Consider the following 24,821-nt stretch of genomic DNA (forward strand, 5'->3'; position numbering starts at 1 on the left):
AACGAGGTAGAAATGTTAGGTTCTCTGTGTGTGCATCTGAAATGGGAGCATGGGGCAGGGGGAGACCAACTGCTGTGGAAGTCTGGAGGAAAAATTGAATCATTTCTTGGAGCAAGATGTCAGAGAACGAATTAGGAAGGAGCTGGCATTTGAATTTGTCCTTCACATACAGCTTAGCTATTGACCAGAAGAGATACAGAGAGAGAGAAGGGGAAATGCTACATTGCTAGCTTTGAAGATGGAGGAAGGGGCCACAAGCCAAGGTGGCCTCTAGAACCTAGAGCAGGCAAGGAAAGGGATTCTCTCCTCAAGTATCCAGAAGGAGCCTAGACCTGCTGACTCATTTTAGACTTCCGACCTCCAGAACTATAAGATAACAAACTTGTGTTGTTTTGAACCACTAACTTTATATTTGTTACAGCAGCAATAGAGAAAAATTATCAAGGTTTCGGTGGTCAAATAATTTGGGGAAGCATTATTCACTATATTGCCTTCTCAATGCCTGTAATTTGAGAAGCTCTACAATAAAGAATCCTGTTTAATTTTGTTTAAACCAGAATTTGCCCAAAGTATTTAACCATCCACATTTTAAGAACTATTTTTTAACATTCCTCACAATTATTGTTCATGGAACCTACTTTGGGAAACAATGGATTTATGCTGTGGATGATGGCATCTGGAAGGGATACAGACGGGCCTGGACACACTTATCTAAATTGAACTTCTATCAACTGACATCATTCAGTGAACTATTATTGAGGGCCCATCATGGCTTTACCTTGTGACAGGTATTGGGATGAGGGAAGAAAGGATGATGTATAAAGACCTAAAGAAAATATTACGGACTCCAAGGAAATTATCATTTAATAGGGGATAGGACATATTTACCAAAAATTGTAAACGAGGTAGAAATGTTAGGTTCTCTGTGTGTGCATCTGAAATGGGAGCATGGGGCAGGGGGAGACCAACTGCTGTGGAAGTCTGGAGGAAAAATTGAATCATTTCTTGGAGCAAGGTGTCAGAGAACAAATTAGGAAGGAGCTGGCATTTGAATTTGTCCTTCACATACTGCTTAGCTATTGACCAGAAGAGATACAGAGAGAGAAGAAAGGGAGGGCATTGTGAAATCGTAGCATCAGGGTGAGCAACTTACCTATTGTAGGCACTAACCAACTCAAGAACTAAGTTGTCCTTAGATGAGGAAAGCAAGACAAGCCTTACTAAGCAAGCCACATCCTTATCTGTGCGATCATCAGAATTCTAAATTGGGGTTCTGGTTCTAGAGAATTATTAAGTCCCACAAAAATACCAATATTCATCACACATAAATAAATAGACAGTTTGGAAATATGTAAGTATATATAACCAAATACTTAATATAAAATTTAAGTTCTGTCTTAAATGCTCTTTCAGGAGGGTTTTTGTTGTTGTTTTTTCACATGGAATGGACTTTCTAAGGTTTCTTTAAATATGTGCGCAATAAAGGTTAGACTGAGATGCTTTTTCCTTTTCCTGGTAAATCTACCAGTGGTAAGTATAGTTTTCTTCATTGGACCTCGGAATTTCAGTTTGGAAACAGAGCCATCTACTTCAAAGCGTTTCAGTGCCAATTCTGTGTGCATGGATGTAACCAAAAGACTTCGCCTTAATAGTAAACAGTAAAGGAGGCCCATTTCTGTGCTGACGTTGGCTTCCTGTTTGGTGCCAATTTTAGTCTCCTTGGGAGCAGAAACTATCTCACTGTTTGTTCTTTGTAAGCCTAGGCTCCAGACCAGTGCGTTTTCTGTGAGAGCCATTTAGTGTTTGCTTGTTGAAAGGGTGAAAGGATCATGAAAGTTGACGGAGTTTAGGCAGGCTGCCTCAGAATGTGCCATGTGGATTATTGTGAGCTGAAGACAATCGAGGTCCAAAAGACTTGGGAAGAGCTTTTTACTTCCCCCTTAACTGCCTAAAATAATTTAGATAGGGGACCTATAACAAGAAGAGAACTATTACCAGAGAAAACATTTTCTATTAAAAAGACTTATCTGCGTGGCTTGCAAACATGTATTTACCTAACATTTGCTCTTCCCATCTTCCTGCGACCTGTTTTCCTGCCCTTTGAAGTCCCAGCTCCTACCCCCTTCTCCTATGCTCAGGCTGGCACAGAAGCCTCCACTGCCTGATTGCGCGTGAGCCTTTTATGTCTTTGTGGAGTTCTTGTGCGTAGGAAACCTGTTTTTTCCTGTTAATCTGGTTTATGTCAATTTAATTATTAGGTCAGCCAAAGAACCTAGAAGAGAAAAAAAGTTTTCCTCCTCTCCAAAATAAAATCTTGGCTCCACTTAAGCCAATTTAGAAAAGGAAATAATTCTTTTAAAATTTATTTTAACAGGAAAAGGAAGATTAAAACAGGTAGCATTTTAGGGGTAAAGAATTCAATAAAATTTTGGGGTAGGTAGGAGGGGGGCTTTTAGCCCCTAGAAGAAACAAGGCTACGACTTTCTGGAAGAGATGCCCCTGAACTTGATTCAAAGCTACTGGCCAATTAAGCAGTTATTTCCTGAAGTTTCATTAAAGAAAGAAAAGGCAGGATTTAGAGAATCAAAGGTCCCTTCCCCAGAAACCTTCACATACATGTGACCTCTGGAGATTGTGCGCCCCCCTTGTTTGTCTGGCAAACACCTTCTCATCTTTCAAGGCAGCTCAAGTGACACCTGCGGGAGGCCCTCTGGCTCCCTTTGGCAGTTGTTTCCTCTGCCCTTTCTGCTTCCCGGCACTCTGTACAAAACTCTCTCAAATATCACTAATCACATTTTATCCAGTTATCTGTTTACATATCTGAGTTTAATTCAATAAAGTTCTGCTAGGGCAATGCCAGATCCAATGGCTCAAAGGCAGGAAGGATTCTGGCTTGTAGAAGCTACTTCCTACTGTGGGAGTCAGAGAGCACACAACGCCAGTTCTTTGTGGCAGCTGGAGAACATAATGCCGTGGAGAGAAAACAGGAAGGAGGGAATGACCATGAACCCCTAGATGGCAGGATCTTACTGCATATCCTTAACTTTTAGGACAGTGTCTGGCACACAGCAAGTTCCATACATGTTAATGGAGGGAGGGAAAGATGAGAGAAGGAAGGAGAATGGAGGAGAGAGGGGAGAGGAATCAACAAAAATGTCCCATACCATATTATTTACTTGGTGGTCAAACCCATTAGTTACGCTGAAGGTGCTATTTTCAGGCTTCTAGAAGAGATATTTTGGAACACATATTGATGATTCAATCACTCCTAGCACATAATACATAGTACATGATAATCACCATTTGAAGGAGACAGGTCATAATTTGTCCTGGATTTAACTGTCGTCCTACAGCGCATGTTAATAATACTCCCAGGGGGTCTAAAGAGACTTACAGAGGTTGCACGGGCTGCAACCACTAGCACTACACCAATTTAATTCTTGAGTTTTGCAGTATTAGACCAGCAGGCTCTTTAGCTCTTGCAAAAGTATTTAACTAGAATTTTGGTCCCCTCAGAAGCTTGTTTATCATCCAGTTCCCCATTTCTCTGCCAACTTCATCTGTGCAACTCGTCTTGGGTTACATCTGGCAGATGGAGAGAGGAATCTCATTTCAAGCCTCTGCTGTCTATATCCCAGAACCCTCCCTGAGCAGCCTTTATTTCACCAGGGAGAGAAGGGAGGAGAGAGGACGATGAGCCTCCCCGAGAGATGAGAGTATAAAGTATTTCTCAAATTTTCATCTTCAACGGCTGGTATCATTTAACAACCTGGGGTGTGGGGGGAGGGGAAGTCTATGCTTTGTTGCTTAGGTTAGCAATATAATCTCTTGCTACCCCGATGCCAAAATATCAATTACAGGTTCATTTGGATGATGGGATAAATGGGTGTTCAGACCACTAGACAATGACATAAATAGGAGGTGGGGGGAGAAGGTGCTGCAGGGACTTGAGCCTCAGTATAGAAGTGAAATAACTAAAGTCAAATTCTTCATATCCTTACAAATTCAGTAACTCAATTCTAAACTGCTATTTGTCTCCTCAAGAGAAACCCAACAGCAATAAGAGTGAAGCAGGTATGTAATCCTGAAGAGGTTTTCTCCTTGGAGGTTCTAATTAGAGAGATGTTAACGCTCCCATGGCACCCCAGCTCTCCCAGAGTAATGATAAGACTGAAAACATACATGACTTGTAATTAAAAATAAATTGTCTTACCAAACACAGAGAGTCACACAGTATTTGATTTCATTTATATGAAACAGCTATTCATTATATGAGTAGGTAAATCCACAGAGACAGAAAGCAGAATGGTGGTTCCCAGGGTTGAGAGAAATGGGGGGTAACTGCTTAATGGGTATGGTGTTTTATTTGGGGGTGATGAAAATGTTTCGGGATGAGATTTAGGTGGTGATTGTACAACACTGTGAATGTACTAAATGCCACTGAATTGCTCAACTTTAAAATGGCTAATTTCATGTTATGTGACTTTTTCCTGAATTAAAAAAACATTTATAATGAAGTGTTTTCTAACTAAAGGCCTCACTACCTCTCGTTGCTCAACAATCTACCACTATCGGGAAATAAGGAAGATTTTATTCCTAGTCCACAGGGTTAAAGGGATTAAACAGGTCTCTAAGTTCTAAAGGCCTTTTGACCTTTCTTGTGAAAAGCCTAGTATTTTCCCAGAACATCTGTACCAGGGAAGTAATTCAAACCAATGACCTCTGACTTGCTTGGTCTGTCACAATCAGCAGCAACAGCAACTGCTTATCTGCAGTTGCAAAGTGCCAGCTAGATAATCAGAAGTGGATGGGGTGCACCTGTGTTTACTAGACTCTGAGCCCCCTGGCACCCTGGGGGATCCAGCTGAGTTCTAGGGCGTGGTCTTCTGTGGTGGTGACATCAGATAACGACTATAGGTCATTTTAATTCAGTCTGAAAAATATAAAGACCTTACTCTTTCCACACATTTTCAGGATCAGAGAAAATAGATTTTAACAAAGAGTAGAAGCATCTTTGGAAGAAAGGCAGCTTATTTTCCTTCCCTTTGATACTAAGAAGAACATACGCTTCAACACACAGATCCAAAGCAGTTAGCTGTTAAGTGGAAAGAGAAGCCCAAGAACTTAAGGGGAAATAAAAACATATTGAGAACAGAGATAAAGAGAAGAGACCTTGAAAATAAACTACAAGACTGTGTAACAACAAAAACAACAACAACAAATGGCTAACAACCATATTCAGGAAAAGCTGGTAGGGACTGCCCCGTCTTACCCAACGCCTTCCCCCTCTAAACCCCATAATGTGCAGTCAGGGCCATGGACAAATTCCTCTGAAACCCTCACCCAATTTTTAGAACCATTCAATTTGTCTCACATACTACTTGATATAGATCTGATCTTTCCACTTTTGACCTTATGACATTTTTCCAACCATGGTTTTGTCTCACCTCCCAGACTTACTTAACGCTCAGCTTTGAGCATTTGCTTTCTTTGATGAGATTTAGCCATTCCTCTGGGACCACAGCATCTAGTGGCTTCATCTACATTCACCCGGGATCAGGGACGTCATGCTTCACTGTGGCTCATGGAATAGTGTTCAGTTACGTTTTGGTGTGTCCTTCCTTTTCTCAGGTGTATCCCTCAAGACTAAGTCTAAAATAAAGCTCTAGTGTTGATTTCAAGCTCACAAAGGATACACAAGCTTCATAATAAGAAATAATTTATTAAATATAATGAGAAGGCAAAATATATTCAATGCTTTCAAAATCCTGTAATCCTATTGCAATATGCCAACTGACTGAGAGAGCCATATTTTTTTCCCTATGTTGTGTGAGAAAAAAACATGTGGTCCTGTCACATAATGTTCACACGACACAGACATTGCAGTATTATTTCTGGAAAAATTCCTAAGGGAGGGAAAAAGGATCTGTTTCCTATGTTTGTCATGCGATGGAATGAAATGCAAAATGGGGAGCGGGTTATGGAGGGAACATATATTTTCCTTTTGATAGGACTGCTCAGAGGGAGCGTGAGTTTTGAGCTATGTTGGGGTTAAACAGTATGGATGGGACTGTAATGTTGTATGTGTGCAATTCCTGTCCTGAGCCGGGCAATTCCCTGTCGTCTCTGTCCTATGTCCCTGCTACTGTGTTGCATGAGTGGCAAGGTAAAATCACACCGACCTGGCCCTTCTGCAACTGACTCTGACCTTGGACAAGTTACATATTTAAGTGCTCTGAGCCTGTGTTTCCACTTGGAAGAGGGAAATAGTAATACTTATTGTCTATTATTTAAGGTGGCTGTTATGGGTTGAATTGTGTTCCCGCAGAAGGTATAATGAACCCTAACCCCCAGTACTTACAGGATAATTGCAGAACTAATGGTTAAAGGAAGATCATACTAGAGAAGGGTGGGCGCTTAACCCAATATATCTGGTGTCCTCATAAGAGGGAAGCCGGCTATGTGAAGACAAACACACACGGAAATGCCATGCGGCAACAGAAGCCGAGATTGGCGTGATGTAGCTGCAAACCAGAGAATGCCAAGGATTGATGGCTGTCACCACCAGGAGCTGTTAAGAGGCAAGGAAGGATTCCTCCCTAAGTGTCTCAGAGGGAGCTTGCCCTTTCCTTGACTAAACTTCTAGCCTATAGAACTGTGAGACAATCCTTTTCTGTTATTTTAAGTCACACAGATTATGGTCCTTTGTCACAGCAGCCGTAGGACACTAATACAGTGGTGCAGGTGTAATTTATTTAGTGTGTGTGCACGTGTGTGTACGTTTTCATTGCAGAGGAAACACAGAATGAACCAGGTCACAAGAAGAAAACAAGCTAACTTTTCTTATGTATCTAAAACAAGGAAATGATATTATTTCCTCTGGAGCCAACACTCCCTCTCCAAACTCACCTCCCAATACTTTCTTTCCCATTCAATGCGCTCCAGAACACTGGCCTTCTCTTTGTACCTGTCATGACCACCCCCATCCAGCCACCACCATGTTCCCTCCTTAGGACCTTTGCATCAGCTGCTTCCTCTGCCTGGGACCCACCCAGGACTAACCCATGACTTCCTGCCTCCCTCAGAGAGGCCAACCCAGGCCACTCCATGTAATAATGCAATTTGTACTCCCACCCCACCCAGTCCTCTGAAATCCCCTTACTCAGCTCTACTTTTTCTTTTTTTTCCTAATTGGCTCCTAATATCCTAGTAATTTACTAATTTACCTATTATGTGCATTATTTATTATCTGTCCCCCTCCATGCTAGAACATAAACTCCATGGGGGCAAGGATCTTCATCTGTTTTGCTCAATAATGTGAACAAACATCTAGAACAGTATCTAAGTCATATTACATGCTCAACAAGGACTTTTAAATATCCATTATTTATTTCTAATTAACCTCTTTATCATTACAGAAGCTGTACATGTGCATTGTAAGACATTACCAAAAATTAAAAACTTCAAATCCCCACCATCCAATAAAATCTCCCAAATTAAGATAAACCAGAATGGTTTTGATCTTCTTTTAAGTGACTCCCAGGAGACTCCCATCTCTGAAGGAGAAATACTGTGGTTTGGATAACACTCACCTTACAAGCCTTGGTGTGTGGATTAAACAAAATATTGTATTCAAATACGTAATACAATGCTTGTCATAACAACGAATATAGGTAGTTATATAACTTCCTATATATAGGTGTATATATAGGGTTATAACAAATATAACCCATCGTGAGACACAAACCCACTAACTATTCCATAGAATTTTATAACAGCAATATAAAAAATAAACAAAATAATAAACCATGATAATTACACTTTTTATATTACACTCTCCCATTTGCAAAACATTTTCATATGAAATTTTCTCTTATACATGAAAGAACTGGGGCTCAAAGACTTTAAGTGACTTGTCCAATTTACTGAGTTGGTAAATAGACAGCAGGGAATTAAATCTAGAATTAGAAGACTATCAGTGATAAGGATCTTTTAATTTGATATTTAGTGAAATACACACTATCCATTTTTATCCCATTCACAATACATGAAATACTCTTTAGCATATTCTCCATAAGCTACTTCCCTCCCCATCCTTTAAACAAACGACTTACCGATCTTAATAGCCACACGTCCTTTCCTTGTTGGGTAGCTCTCCACCAAAATTTTCTTCTTGTAAAAAGGAGAATTCACCTTCAGTGTTAAGTGTGTCAGGAAATGGTATACATTGTTGAGACAGTCTGGGAATCACTGCTATTGTGAACTGTTGAGAAAAAACAAAACATCAAGAGCTTTATATCTTTAATCCTCTCTATGAATGCCTTCAAAATTAATCTTTTGCCCATTCCTTGGCAGAAGTCAGTACAAAAGCTTTTTTGCTGACGTTTCCCAATTAGGTTTAGTAATATTAAATTTGCATTTCACAGCCTAATTTTATTGTAGGGCCTTAAAAGCATTTATTATAAACTGTTTCCACTTTTGAAGGGAATAAAAGAATTAGATCCATGAATACTGAGGCTCCCATCCTTCTTACATACAGAATTCTCACATTTATTCTTCATGGTAGTTTGGCTAAAAATCAAGGGGCTAGAAGACACAAATTCAACCCAGCAGGAGTGAAGGCAGTCATCATTAGATTATGTCCTCCCCTAAAGATAGTGAAGGCACCTTTTTATTCAAATACCAATCACAGAGTTAACTAGGTTAATGAATTCCCTCCCTGTGGGTAGTGCATGCAAAATCCCTTCTAAATATTTCATAATGAAATATTTCATAATGAAAACCATGATATAATGACTGCAGATTTTAACTGAAATGAAAGTGGAAATATCTGGGCAATAACCCCAGATTCAAATATGCCCTTTGCAAAGTCCAGAAAAAGAAGACAACTTTCTGGGGCAATGATACAGGAAGAAATCACTTCTAATCTCAGGATGACAATGGTTGTCTGGCCTTTGTTCACTGTGTGGGCTCAAAGAAGGAGTCCCAATTCTGGTGATGAGGGACTAGCTTGTATCAGACCAACTTCCCACTGAAAACAACTAGAATTACTAGATAAAAATTATTTTAAAAACCTGTTTAGGATTTCTGTTCAAGATGGTAGAGTATGTAAACCCTGTGCTTGCATCCTCTCATGACCACATCAAAATTACAACCAAATTACAGAACAACCATTACTAAGAATCACCTGAAGTCTAGCTGAACAGAAGTCCTATAACTAAGGGTATACAGAAGAAGCCAACTCGAGACTGGTAGGAAGGAGGACACAGGTGGTGAGGGAATGGGCTGGTCCCACACCCACATGTGGCAGTTAAAAATCAGGAGGGATATCTTAGGTGCAGAGATCTCCCCTGAGAAGCGAGTGGTCCTAGTCCCACACCAAGCACCCCAGCCCAGGATTCCAGTACTGGGAAGAGAAGTTGCCACAACTTTTAGCTGTGAAAACCAGCAGAGATTGTAGCTGACTCACACAGAGGTCTGCTGGAGTCCCAGGCATTCCTCTTAAAGAGTCTGTGCATGGACTTACTCATGATGGACTCACTACCTCTGAGCTCCAGCGCTGGAACAGTAGCTTGAAAGGCACCAGGGATATACAGGGAGGAAATGAATTGTCTGGCTACAAGGCGAGGGCTGGAGGGGTAGCTTTCTCCCAGACAAAAGTGCTGGCAGAATCCATTATTTCTTTGTTGAGCTCTCCCCCCTCCCAGAATGCAGAGGCAGGCAGCCACTATATCTGAATCTCTATCAATGTGGCGAACACCATTTGTCTGCCCTGGTGATTCCCTGAGACTCTGCCCCACCCAACTTTCAGGCCCACCCAAGCCACTTCCACTGGCTTTCCCATACAAAAGGTCTGCTTGTCTCATGCTGCGAACTTTTCTAAAATCTCTCAAAGGTTGACAAATCCCAAACAAATAGCATCTGGCCTTGGTGTGCCCTGTACCTCTTGCTGAGCAGCCCCAAGCCTAGCAGTGGCAGCAGCCAGCCTCGGTTCATGGTGTGGCCTCTCCTAGGCACCTGCAAGCACAATGTGGGTGGCTGTCATCTACGGATTGCTTTGTGGCTTATTCCAGGTGGCCCCAGGCAGGGTACAGTCTGTGACTGAATTTGGCCTGTGGCAGGGCACCTACCAGGAGCCCTCAGGGCTGGCACGCCCAATGGCCAACTTTGGGCCACATTGAAGTACCACCCAAATGCCTCAGAGGATGACATATCCTAAAGGCAGACTGAGCAGGCACCAGAGCCCTGCTAAAGTGAATCCTGCTCCATAAGGTCAGCCCCTGCACAACAGCTCCTCCACTGTAGTCACAGCCAGTCCTCACAACCAATCAGCCTGAGGGTCAAACCCCCCCACAGATGTGCAAACCACAACCAAGACTCAACTACAACCGGAGAGAACACAAAACTCACACAAGGGACACACCTGGAGCTTCTGGCTCAGGTGACCAAGGAGACTGCACCACTGGGACCCACAGGACACCTGTTATATCAGGCCATTCTGTCAAGACCGGGAGACACAGCAGCTCTAACTAATACATAGAAACAAAGACAGGCAGACAGCCAAAATGGGGAGAAAAAGAAACATGTCCCAAATGAAAGAACAGAACAAAGCTCTAGGAAGAGAACTAAACAAAATGAAGACAAGCAATCTATCAGATGCAGAGTTCAAAACACTGGTTGTAATATGCTCAATGATCTGAGTGAGAATTTCAACAAAGAGATAGGAAACATAAAAATGGAGATAGAAAATATAAAAAAGAAAACAGTCAGAAATTAAGAATAAAATAACTAAAATGAAGAATACATTAAAGGGAATCAACAGATTAGATTGAACAGAGGATCAAATCAGTGATTTAGAAGGTAGCAGAAAACACCCAATCAGAACAACAAAAAGAGAAAAGAATGCAAAAGTATGAGGAGCCTCTAGGACATCAAGTATACCAACATTTGCCTTATAGGGATACTAAAAGGAAAAGAGAGACAGCAACGAATTGAAAACCTATTTGGAGAAATAATGACGGAAAACTTCCCTAACCTGGTGAAGGAAATAGACATACAAGCCCAGGAAGCTCAGACAGTCGCAAAAAGAATGAACCCAAAGAGGCCCACACCAAGACACATCATAATTAAAATACCAAAGGATAAAGATAAAGAAAGAATCTTAAAAGCAGCAAGAGAAAAGCCCTTAGTTACTTACAAGGGAGCTCCCATAAGACTGTCAGCTGATTTCTCAAGAGGAATTTTGCAGGCCAGGAGGGATTGGCAGGAAATAATTCAAAGTGATGAAAACAATGACTTACAACCAAGATTATTCTACACAGCTACGCTATTATTTAGAATTGAAGGACAGATAAAGAGCTTCCCAGACAAGAAAAGCTAAAGGAGTTCATCACCACCAAACCAGTATTACAAGAAATGTTAAAGAGACTTATTTAAGAAGAAGGGGAAAAAAAGAAAAAATACAAATGAAAAATGGCAACAATTACATATCTACTTATAATTACTTTAAATGTCAATGCATTAAATACTTCAATCAAAAGACATAGGGTGACTGAATGGATAAGAAAACAAAACGCTTACATATACTGCCTAAAAGAGTCTCACTTCAGATCAATAGATACACAAAGACTGAAAGTAAAGGAATGAAAAAGATATTTTATAAAAATGGAAATGACAAAAAAAAAAAAAAAAGCTGAGATAGCAATAGTTATACCAGACAAAATAGACTTTAAAACAAAGTCTATAACAAGAGAAAAAAAAATGATCCAGTAATACCATTTCTGGGTATTTATCTGAAGGAACCCGAAACACTACTTTGAAGGGATAGGTGCATCCACATGTTCACTGCAGCATTACTTACAGTAGCCAAGATATGGAGGCAACCGGGGAGTCCATCAATGGGTGCATGGAAAAAGTAGAGGTGGTACCTATATACATTGGAATAGTACTTAGCCATAGAAAAGAATGAAATCTTGCCATGGACAACAACATGGATGGACCTAGAGAGTATTATGCTGAGTGGAGTAAGTCAGTCAGAGAAAGACAAATGCCTTGATTTCACTTATATATGGAATCTAAAGAACAACTAAATGAACAAACAAAACAAACACATAGATCAGAGAACATTTTGAGGGTTGTCAGACGGGAGGGGAGTTGGGGATATGAGTGAAAAAGGGGAAGGGATTAAGACATACAAATGGCCAGTTACAAAATAGTCATGGGGATGCAAAGTGTAGCATAAGGAATATAGTCAATAATATTGGAATAACTGTATATGGTGTCAGATGGGTACTAGAATTATTGGGGTGATTACCTAGTAAGTTATATGAATGTCTAATCACTATGTTGTAAACCTGAAACTAATACCATATTGTATGTCAACTGTAATTGAAAAATTTTTTTAAATATATTTAAAAAAAAACAACCCAAAACTCAAACCTGTTTCAAGACATTGAAGTGCTACCAAGGGCAGCCAGGCCATGAGAGGCCAAGGCCAAGATCTTAGGGAGAAGAGAAATAAAATTGAGGCAAGTCATGGTACCACTTTTCTTCTCAAGACATCTAATGATTTTTAAGAGGCACAGGTCAGAACTGCTGAGAAGAAAGCAGCTGCTTAGAGGCACATAAAGTGAGCAGACGTTTTGGCAGACTAGAGAGATCCCAAAGAAAAGGGAAGTGCAGAGAAGTGAGCTGGACATTCTGCCTCTCCAAGCATTTGCTAATTGATAAACAGTGTAAATTAAGCCAAAAACAGCACTGAGGGACTGGGTAATTAAATAGAGATTTGACTGTTTCATGATTCTAGAGGAATGAAAATTAGAGTTCACAGCCCACCAAAAAAAGGAAAAGCCCAAGTAAATATCCTCGGTTTTTAGTTAGGACCCTGAAGGGCTACATCCAACCATGAAAACCTAAAAACATACCAGAACTGAGCCTTCGATCAGGTCTGTCCCTCATCGAATTAAGGAGGTCTGCCCTACTCTAACTGCCTATCAGAAGCAAAAGTAACCTCCACAGAAAGATATCATCACTTAGAGTATCTATGATTCCTTATACAAAATGCCCTGCATTCAATCAACAATTACTAGGTATACTAGAACATAGGTTCAAAAAAGAAAGACAATAAACACAGACCCAGAGGTAACCAACTAGAGTTATAGGAAATGGTCTTTAAAATAACTATGATTGATACGTTCAAAATTATAAAGATTGTAAAATATTTTAACACATATCTCTCAGTAATTCACAAAATAAGCCACGCCCCAAAAAACAAGAATACAAAAGATTTGAACAATACAATTAACAAACTCAACTTTAGTAATCTATACAGAATACCGAAACCAACAATAGTGACTATTGTCGAAGTGACTATTCTTCGAAGGTAAATGAAACATTTACAGAAATTAATCACATGTGGTTCATAAGGTAAGTCTCCAGAAATTACAAGAAATGGAAATCATAGTGTATTTTTCTGAACTTATTATTTTGAAGTAATATAGATTCACAGGAAATTGCAAAAATAGTATCTCTTTAAAAACTGAGGTAAAATTTACATACAGTGATACACATTGCTCTTAAGTGTACAATTTGATGTTCTGATAAAGAAATTCAAACGTGTAACTGCAAACAAAATAAAAATATAGAGCATTTCCATCACTCCAGGAAGTTCCCTCATGCCCCTTTCAGTGAATCCCCACATGCTAAAGACAGCCACTATTCTCATATCTATTACCATAGACTAGTTTTGCCTGTTCCTGAGCATCATATAAATGGGATCATATAGTATGTCCTCTTTTGTTTCTGGCTTTCCTCACTCAGCATAAGGTCTCTGAGATTCATTTATACTGTTGAGTATATCAAGTTTACTCCTCTTTATCCTGAGCAAGAAACAATATGAAAATACCACAACTTACTATATATTCTCCTATGAGTGAAAATTTGATTGTTTCCATTTTAGAGTTATTATCAATAAAGCTACTATAAATATTTTTGTAAAAGTCTTTTTGTGAACATATAATTATATTTCTCTTGGTTAAATACTTGGGAGTGTAAATACTAGGCTATTGGGTTAAAGAATGTTTAACTTTATAAGAAGCTGCCAAACATTTTCCCAAAATGGGTATATCATTTTATACTCTCATCAGTAATATCTAACAGTTCAGTTTACACAGGCTTGTCAACATTTGGTGGTGGCAGACTTTTAGTTTGAGCCATTCCAGTATGAGGTTTTTATTTGCATTTCCCTGGTGACCAATGATGATAACTTTTTGGATGTCGTCTTTTGTGTAATGTCTGCTCAAATCTTTTGTCCATTTTTCCATTTTATAAATTGTGTGTTTTTAAATTATTGATTTATAAAAGTTCTTTATACATTCTGATTCCTTTGTCAGATATATGTATTACATCTATTTTCTCCCAGTCTGTGGTTTGCCTTTTCAACAGTCTTTTGATGAACAGAAGTTTTTAGTGTAGATAAGCCCCAATGTATTATTTCTTTTCTTTATATAAAGAAAAGGACACACTGCTTTGGGGGTCCTTTAAGAAATCTTTGCCTACTTCAAAGTCTAAAAAATGTTTCTATGTTTCCTAGTTTTAAACTTTTAACTTTACATTTAGGTCTGTGATCTATTTCAAATTACTTTTTTGTGTGTGGTGTAAGGTATGGGTAAGAGGTTAATTTCCCTCCCCCCCCCCACTTATTCTAGTAACATTTGTTGAAAAGACTTTATTCTCCCCCATTGAATTGTCATAGGACCTTCATCAATTAATTAACATACAGCTTAGAATGCTTTCAATTAAGCTAGAAATTAATATAAAAATGATAAACAGAGAAAGGTCAAATGTTTAAAAATTAAGCAGTAAACATCTAAATAACACAGGTCAAAAAAGAAATCACAAGGGTAATTAGAAAAATTTTTGACTTAAGTAATGATGATGTGATGACGAATAAAAAATAATGAAATGTGGCTAAAGTTATATTTAAAAAGAAGGTTGGAAATCAGTTATTTATATACCCATCTCAAGGAATTAGAAAGAAAACAGAGAAAGAATGAATCATTTATATATCCATCTCAAGGAATTAGAAAAACAGAGAAATAAATCCAAAGAAAGGAAGTAAATAATAACAATAAGAACATAAATAAATGAATTAGAAAACACCCATAAATAAAGAAAAACAAACAAAGGCAAAAGTTGGTTCTTTGGAAAAGACTAATAACACTGATAAACCCTTTAGCAGGCCCTGGAAAAGCAGAGCCAAAGCTTCTCATTTCAACTCTGTTACCTAAGATTCTTCTCTTCACACCACTGATTTCAGACAGATTAAGTCTCCTCAGGTCCCCTACTGTTGTTCCCAGACAAGCACATGGTCTATTTTGTTTGTAAGAGTTCTGTTTTTATTCTTTACAGAGAAACAAACAGAGACTAACAGAAATAAACAGGGGGCATTGCAAAGGTTCCAGAATCTCAAATATGAGCTCTTTATCAGTAACATTATGAGGTTAAAACATTGTTGACCTAATATTTGATACGACATCAGCTCCCAAGATGTGAAACTGTCAGTAAGACTATCTGAAATACTGATTTGCATCCACTATTATTAGGAGTGAATCTCATGTTAAGTATATAGTGTGCCTTAAAAGGGCAACTAACAACGCTATAAAGTCAATGTGATTAGCAAGACATTGTAAAACGAAGTCTCCAGGATGTGAATAAAAATCTCTTTTTCACTGATGTTAAATTAAGTCACTGTGATATTCAACAAAATACTTAGTAATAAGTATTTTCAAACAAGACAAACAGCCATACACCATCTAAGAAATATTCGTTCTCCTTGTCACTGTAAAAGACAATTTAAATAATACACAAAAATCAACCACTTATATGAATAATTTATTGACAATTAAATAATGCACAGATAAAAAACATGGCATCAATCTAATTCATTCCTAATCAGTAGTTGAAGAAAACGTTAGTAGAGACTTGAGGAAAAAACCTTTAAAAATTACTCAATATGCAAAACATATCACACTATTTGATAAAGTACAGATGTCTCAATAGTGAAATACATGAAGAACTACTGTTTTAGTGAGCCACTAAGGAAAGAAATACAGCGGAAGAAATATATGTTATAATAAAAAATGACTTCTTTAACAAAAACAATGTTTTATGGAAAATCTATACACATTGATTGAGTGGACTGACGAAGAGTCCAGGGAAAGATAATATCCCACCTGAAATGCATTCATTGCATGACTCATAGGCGAGTTATCAGAGAAAAGAAGGTGAATCCAGAAGCGTACCAAGCACTCCAGAACGGCACTGGCATGGTTAATTTAGTAGAATCATTATAAGACCTGTAATAAGACGGGAAGTGATTGTGAAAATCACAGTGTTTCCTTGGTTATTTCATACTAGAACACCGAGAAGAGTTGTCAAATTGTAAGTTGCCTTACATTTTCTTCTTTTGCAAATAGACAAGTTTTCTAAAACTGCTTCGGTGATGGCAATTGACGGTCAGTTGTATGCTTCAGAAGAGACGTTTTTGGTGAAGAAGATGAGCATATTGATTCTTTTCCTTTTTTCCCCCAAAAATATTGTCTAAATAGAAATACTGCAGATAGCCAGTTGTTATTTACTTTTCTGATAAAGTTGCTGCTTTAACAATGTGTGATAAAGTAACTACTTTTCAAGGAAATTTGCTCTATGAAAAGAATATTTTGAAAGGGAATGTTGGGAGAGGTTTCCATCAGGTGATTTTGTTGTTGCTGAAAATAATAAAAGTCATCACCTTTAGGAGTCATCCTTGAATTCTCTCTTTCTCACATTTCCCACAACTAATTGTCCGCAAATCTTGTTTGATCTACCTTGAAAATACATAAAAAACATAACCATTCCGCATCATCTATGATGCTACCATGCTAGTCCCAGTCATTACTATGTCATTCCTAGATTACAGCAACAGCTTCCTAGTCGATCTATCTGCATTAACTCCTCCCCTAAATCCTTCCCACACCACTGTCCCCAGCACCCAGAGTCACCTTATTGACGCCTTCGTATCTAGATCATGCCACTCATCTGCTCAAAGGCAACGGTTTCTCAGATGTCTTAGAGCAAAAGCCAAGTTCCCGACAATGGCCTACAAGTCCCTACATGCTTTGACCACTACCTCACTGACCTCATTTCCTGTTGACCTCGTCTTTACCTAACCCGTAACAGCCTCACTCAAATCTCATGTTTATAATCTTCATTAGTCATTTGGGATGGTACTGAGTATTTACTATTAACTGAACATTATTAGTGAAATACATGTCATTCTAAAGGAAGCACTTGTTTATGTACAGTCGCCTCTCATATTTGCAGCAGGCATGTTCTATAAGGTAGCCACAGACACTGAATTAGTGACTACTGAACCACTGTTACCAGGGAAAATACAGGGTTAGCTTCCTGAGAGCCTCTGGCCACCACATTGCCATCAAGCAATCAATACATATACAAAATCTGATTTTGTGTGTTTGCAGCATTTAAAGACACCTCATGAATATATACTGGTGATTCATTAACATTGAACCCACAGCCAATAGCACTCATGCCTGAATGAAGCTTATCTAACACACATATATCTCTATAAAGCACATCACAGCCTTGTTGTACTTAGGGAACACTACACAACACTTTAGCACTATGCTGGGGGGGGCAATTTAAACAGAAACATAACCAATGAAAAAAATACAAAAATGCAAAAAGCATGGCACTAAATAGACTGTGAGAAGGGCACTTTTCTACAGTACGAGAGCAGGAACAAGAAGACAGAGGGCTGCCTTGTCTGACAGCTGGAGGCATGCATGTTGGGCGACTTCAAGTTTTCACCAATCTGTGCATGTCTTCAAATGACGACAAAAGTGCTGAAAGCACTGATTTTAGGACTATACATAAATTTTAGCTAGTAGGCAAATGGGCAAATATAGAATCTGAGAACAATGAGGACTGAGATTGACTGTATGGTTCCAAGTATGAAATCTGGTTTTCCTCTCTTAAAATTCTTCCCATTTAGACAAAAGAGCCCTGGTGAAGCTCTAAGTAAATTTCATGATGCCCAGCAAGGTTTTAGCTCAATTAAACTAGCTTCGTGGAAGCCCACTTGTAAATTGTTGAGGTAGCAATTTACAACTTGTCTGTCATATGCCAAACCTTTAGGTTTGGAAACCTCGCCCCATCTCTATTCATTTCCTGTCTCATATCCTTAAGGGGAACCTTGCAGAACACTTGAAATGTTAACTGTGTGTTTATAATTCAAGAATGACTATAGCTGGGTACATTTTTTTCAGATACAAGAACAAAATCAGCAATCGTGGGACCATATATTTTTGGTACCACACTCTGCAGACTGACAGGAAGGGGAAGGAGAGGGAAGAACAATGGGATCCTTCAGTGGACTAGAGTATGTATTAGTTAAGTGCAATTTTTTGCAATTATTTTTAACCTCTTAAACCACAATTACTTTTGCACCAACCTATATATATCCAGTACAATCCTTTGAATAAGTTAAAAAGTGGATTTTTCCCCCATTTTCAATGGCCACGTATAGGATGATTCACAGCCCCTCCTCTCTGTGGTGTGCACCCTAAAAAACAAGTGCTAAGAATCAGTTTCCAGTATTTCAAGCTCTCAGTCCGGCAGTCAGGAAGACCAGGTGTCAGGACCACATCTCAAGGATTCATTTACTTCTGCAAGTCATGATGGCTGTGACCTGCCACCCGAGAACAGATTGTAACAGAGAAGAAACTACAGCTGAATTACTCAGGAGGTTTCTGCCTGGAGTAGTAACTGCTGCTGGCTCTGGCCAGCTGGAATTAGGTTTCTGTCTGGGTGACTTTGGCTTTGCAGGCAGACACAACCCGGTCACTGGGAGCAGTGTATTCTCAGGCTATTCTCAATAGCAATTGGCAAAAGAAGCCATGACACTAGTTGTGGCTCTCAGCGGAGACCAGGACCGCAGTAGTGATACTATATCCTCCTTTCCCTCCTGCAAGTTCCCCAACCTGACAGCAGGGTGCAGTAGAAATTCTCTGGACTTTGCTGTATATGAAATTATATGGTGGAGTTGGGGGAAAAAAATAAACATTACCTCCTTCCCTTTCTCCTCTACCTCTACGTGCTAGCAGGAGTAGTCCAGGAAATCTGCTCCTTCATTCCCGCCTTCCTTAGCCTCTTACCCAACAGAACTCCTGGGAATGCGTAGCGGCAAACGATCTACCTAATGCTGTGTGGCTGGAGCTATAAAGGAGAAAAATCTAAAGCCATTAGCACACGGAAACATCTTCACAGATGCCTTATCCATAGGAGTCAGACTCAAGGATTGAAGTCAACACCTACCCCTCCCCAGCCCCCAGATCTTATAATTTTCTATTATTCCTCTGCACGCGCGCACACACACACACACACACACACACTTCCTAGCCAAACTATGAGTTTTGGTCATCTGTAAGTTAGCTGCTATTAATTTTTACTTCTCTTCTTCCTTTCACTGTTAAACTTCAGAGGTAAGTGGTCTATACTTGTATCTCCATTATCTCAACACTGTTCTCTGCGTCACCACCAGAATCACTCCTGACTCACCATTCTACTCAAACTGCACTTATGAAAGTCACCAAATGACCTCTGAATCCCAAGGAAAAGTCTTCACTTGATTCACATTTGTCTTGACACTCACCATTCTCCCATCTGTGGCACCCTAATATATGAGTATGGTGCTGCTAAGTAGACACCACTATTTGAAATTGTCTGTCTCTTTAGTTTCCTTGATAACTCTGTCTTCCTGGTTGCTTTTAACCCTCTATATACTCTTTCCCCCTCCATACATAAATCTTCAGAGCAAACCAAGTATCTATTCCTCACCAGCTGTAATGACAACACAGTTTTCCTAAGACGGATACCTATCATATTACTTTTTCAGTCTCTGTCATTCTCCATGTCTGGTTAGTTTTTTATAAACTCTAATTTGCTTCTTTCCTGGTCTCTTTAATCTGTTCTCCATCACCATCTGAATGCTGGCTCTCATCGACTACTCATGTCTGACTTGCTGCAATAGCCTAGTATTTAGTTAGTCTGCCTTTTCTGTGCCCTGGACATTATTGCCACATTAATCCAGCAAATTCTGCTTGTGTGAAGTTATTCTCATTCTGCAGCACATTCAGTGACGCCCATTAGTCACAGAATTTCCGAGTCTGGCATTCAAGACTCCTCCCACCCTCATAACCTGACCCCACTCAACCCATCTAAGTTTTTTCTATTACATAACACCTACCGCTCCTTAGCACAAATTGTCTTTGCTGGACAAATCAGTGGCCTTGTACCCCATCAATACCCAGGACGAGTTTCAATTCAAAGCCTTCCTTACTTTCAATGAGCGGCATAGAAACACTTAGTTTTAGAAAAATACTTGGTTTTCCCTGGACCTCGCACTTAAACCCCCCACTAGCACTGTGATGCATGAGCAATGCCCCCAGCAGAGCAACAGCACATATATAACCCTCACAAAGAGCCTGTGCTCTTCAGAGCTAACTGCATTCTACCAGGAACTCTTACTCCACTCTAATAGGAAAGCATGCGATAGGAGGGAGTGGCAAGCCAAGAAATGTCTGTACAGGTGGCATCTCCATTGAGGAGGAAGAGGAGGGAGAAAGGAGGGTTTTTTTGTTCTGCTGCTCAGTGAAACCACAGACAGAACCTGAGCATCACAGACTGAACTCATTCAATTCTTTGCAGTAAAGCAGCTCACCAGATAAATACCTCTGCTGGTTGTTTGAATTACAGATGAGTCAATTAATCTGTTTCTTTATTTCAACTTCTCAAAGCAAGTGTTTCCAAGCACATCTTAGGAAACAAACTGCATCTCCCACATACTTGGCTGGAGAATAAATTGCTATAATTTCCTATATTCCTAAAGGAAAATCTAGGGCCCAGGCATGAATGGATAGGGCTGGTGTGGGATCATGAACCTGTTCACCTGTTTGTCAGGTATGGAATGTAGAGCTTTGAGACAGACGGCCAACAATCCTTACCTTTGGAGGGCAATATTCCCTAAGCTAATAGTAGGCACCCATGGTTCTTCATGAGATGATACAAATTATTCATACATTAGACATGATGCAAAGACAACAATCCTCAAATATGTAACCTGCTTAAAGGTACTCCTGAATTTCCATTCTCCTGTTTTTATTTTCCCATCTCTTTTCTACCTTGTTTTATCTTGTAAAGTACTTTTTCACTCAACTCAGGGTTGGTCTTCTTTGCTGGGATTTGAGAATACAGTATTCTCCCTGATTTAGCTACAAAGAAACAACCTACTAGAAACAACCTACTCCCTTATCGGTTTGTTTGCTCTCTGGCAGTAGGAATAGATTTCCACTATTTCCTCCACACTCCAGCCCTTGACACCTCTTACCAGTTTCGATAATGCCTTTATTGTGTATTCCATCAACATAGACATTCTTTAAACCCAAAAAAACGGGATTTGTTTTATGTGCTGGTTTGTAAAGTCAGTTGCTGAAGTGCTAATGGCCTCTTCCCACAGAAGGTATAAGTGGTCATTAGGTTCTCAGGCTAGATCTTACTCCTAATTATCCACATCACTGCAATAGTAAGAGGGATTCCTGAGTCTTTCTGGGTTCCTAGAAATGGTGAAGGAATGTTTCCGGTTTCACCTGTGTCTTTCCAAGGATCCTTTGTATATCCAACCACATATGCATATGTCTACAACTCTTTCTCTCTTTTCTTTTTCATAATGTAAAAATTAGATTCAATACACACTGTCCTATACATTTCTGTTTTCCTTTAACACGATATCGTAGAGATCACTGCATATCAGTACAGTACATCAGCCCTGTTCTTTTCAATAGCTCTACGAATATAACACAACTTATTTTTTAATTAAATCAATTTATTCATAATTTAATACATTTAGCAATTAAGGTAAATGTAAAATTTCTTTTTTCTCATTGCAAAAGCAATAAATAACCACCCCAAAAGAAAAATCAAGAAGTAAAAAAATTGACCCACCAGTCCACTAAAACTATGTTGGTGTAGTTCTTTCAAGACAGTGTTTGTTCTTAAAGGCACCAGAATCACCTTAGGTGCCTGTCAAAGAGAGAGATTTTTATGGCACTGTCCCACACTCAGTAATCAGACTTTCTGAGTATGGGGCCATAGTATGGCAAGATTTACAGTTGAAATTTGAAAACTGTTATTTGAAGGCCCTTTTCTCTGCCTTAAAAAGGTTTTAATTATAGTGTACATGTAATTTTGTATTCCCACTTTTTTCTATTTTTAAAGCTAATGTTTTATAATAAGAATTTTTTCATGCTACTAAATTGTAGTCACTATCATCATGTGCCTGCATAATACTCAATTGAATGTTTCAAAATTTACTTATCTTTTCATCTGTTGTTGGACATTTAGAAACATTCAAATTTCACCCTCATCATAAGTCTTGGTCTTTCATACTGTTCTTTGAAATGGGTAAGTAACTAAGAGCCTTAGTTAAAAATTATTCACTTATTGCCCACCTAATACAAATTTACTTTCATTTAAGACACATTTATTGAAACCTGCCATGTGCAAGGAACACTGGGTGACAACCCAGGTGAGGAATTCAAGACTCTACCTGTCAAGGAATGTAAAACCTAACAGGTAGTTCACAATCTAGAAATGATCAACCAAAGCTCTGCTTACTTTGTTGGTCTTGGTAGGTGCTTGAGGGTTTTTTTGTTTTGTTTTTAAAGATTTTATTGGGGAAGGGGAACAGTGTGTACTTCAAGGACTTTATTGGGGAACAGTGTGTTTTTCCTAGGACCCATCAACTCCAAGTCAACAACTTGGTTGATTATTTCTAGATTGTCCAGTTGCCGTTTTCAATCTAGTTGTGGGGGTTGAACCAGCAACCTTGTTGTTAAGAGCTTGCGCTCTAACCAACTGAGCCATCCGCCTGCCATCCGGAAGCTCAGCGGCAGCTCATTGTCTTCAATCTAGTTGTGGAGGGAGCAGCTCCCTGGCCCATGTGGGAAACGAACCAGCAACCCTGTTGCTCAGAGCTCTCACTCTAACCAACTGAGACATCCGGTCGCCCCCAGTGCTTGAGTTTTAATGCTTCAGAAGCAGCAACTCTTGTGATCTCTGTTTTACAGATGAAGAAACTGAGCCTTAGAGTAAGCAAGCAGCTTGCCCAGCATTACACAGTAAGTGGAAGAATTGAGATTTGAACCTAGACACTGTGACTCTAAGGCAGGGATTGGCAAAATTTTTCTGTAAAGGGCCAGAAAATACATATTTTAGGCTTTTCGACCAGGTGGTCCCTGATTCAAGTACTGAGCTCTGCTATTATATAGAGTAAAAGCATCCGTAGACACTGCTTAAGGAATGGGCGTGGCTGTCTGCTAAAAGACTTTCACTTGCCAAAACAGGCTCCTGCTCTAAAGCATATACTGTTTACTCCCAGGCTGTTGCACTGCCCCATTCAGCCAGTCGGATACACTGTGCATCTTCTCTGCCCTAGGTGCACACAGGGCTGCAAAATGAATAAAACAAGTCTCTGCCCTCAAGAAGCTTTAAGATGAGAAAAAGACCATGTGGAGTAAGATTGGAATAAGACATTTAACCTCTGTCAATGACTCAATTTTAAAGCTCTAAATATTGATAAATATTTTTTCTTATGCAAGACAGATGTTGTATAGATTAATGGGACAGTTTATATACTGTAATTTACTCAGATGAATGTCTTTTTAAGGTTAAATTGATGCTTGCTCTTTAGCAGTCCCAAAGAAGATGAGGAAATAAACCAACCTATCTTTTGCTCACACAGAAGTCCCCTTATGTTAATAAACTAGCAATTTTTTTCTAATTTTATTGCTACAGACTTTATTTTTATGAAGCACTTTTCAAATTTGTTATTTTAAATGTTCTGTTGGGACCAAATAGCTTTTACATTTTTATTTCTTAACACAATGGAAAAGAAAAAATTCTTTATGATTCAGAAAAACTGCAACAAGTACTTAGCAAGTTACACATCCACAATATCTTCCTGTCATTTAGATTTTCTGAGTTATAAAAGTTCTTTGCATGTATCTCAGAGGCATTCTGACACTCATGGATCTTCTGTAAAAAGAAGCAGGACGAGTCAGACATTTACTTTTAGGAGGTAAAAAGGATAATTTTTAAATTGCTCAAAACGTATACACTCAGAAATAAAAAGAAACCAACTCCTGATATATGCAACAACGTGGACGAATCTCAAAAGCATTATGCTGAGTGAGAGAAGTGCAAAAGACCAGATATGTATGATTCCATTTATGTGACATTTGGGAAAGGGAAAAACTATAGGGACATCTTTCAGATTGGTGGTTGACAATGGTTGGGGACAAGCAGAGGCGTTTGATAGCAAAAGGGTATGAGGGACTCTTTGGAGTGATGCAAATGTTCTGTACTTCGGGATATTGCACATATGTGCAAACTGTACCTTAGAAAGGGTGAACTTTACTGTATATAAATTAGACCTCAATAAACCCATCCAAAACTGTTATAGAGAGTTCCTTAGGCAAAGATAAATAGAGAATCGGCCTGAAAGGTCCCAATGAATTACTCTTAAGGTTAAATTCTGAACGGGAGTTAGTATTATAATTTGGGTCAGACGGACTCCATTTGTTTACTCTCAAAGACAGAACCAGCGAGAACCTTGGGAGAGAACCTCGGTGCAGGGCTGATCTCTGAGATCAAGTGGGAGGAAAGAGAAACAACTTAGGCAGTTGGAATGTCCTGACCCAGATGGC

General features: G+C 39.2%; 1 protein-coding gene across 3 annotated transcripts in view; it reads right to left on the minus strand.

Annotated features, from left to right (window-relative positions):
- CRACD (capping protein inhibiting regulator of actin dynamics) overlaps positions 1-24,821 on the minus strand; it is a 257,288-nt gene that overhangs the window by 134,178 nt on the left and 98,289 nt on the right. For all 3 annotated transcript variants that reach the window (XM_019740144.2, XM_019740149.2, XM_074324517.1), the window contains exon 2: positions 8,115-8,263. The gene's annotated coding sequence lies outside the window, so the exon portion shown is untranslated. The remainder of the gene's footprint in view (positions 1-8,114; positions 8,264-24,821) is intronic.

This window comes from Rhinolophus sinicus, linkage group LG02, assembly GCF_036562045.2.
Source record: "Rhinolophus sinicus isolate RSC01 linkage group LG02, ASM3656204v1, whole genome shotgun sequence".
Taxonomy (NCBI): Eukaryota; Metazoa; Chordata; class Mammalia; order Chiroptera; family Rhinolophidae; genus Rhinolophus; species Rhinolophus sinicus.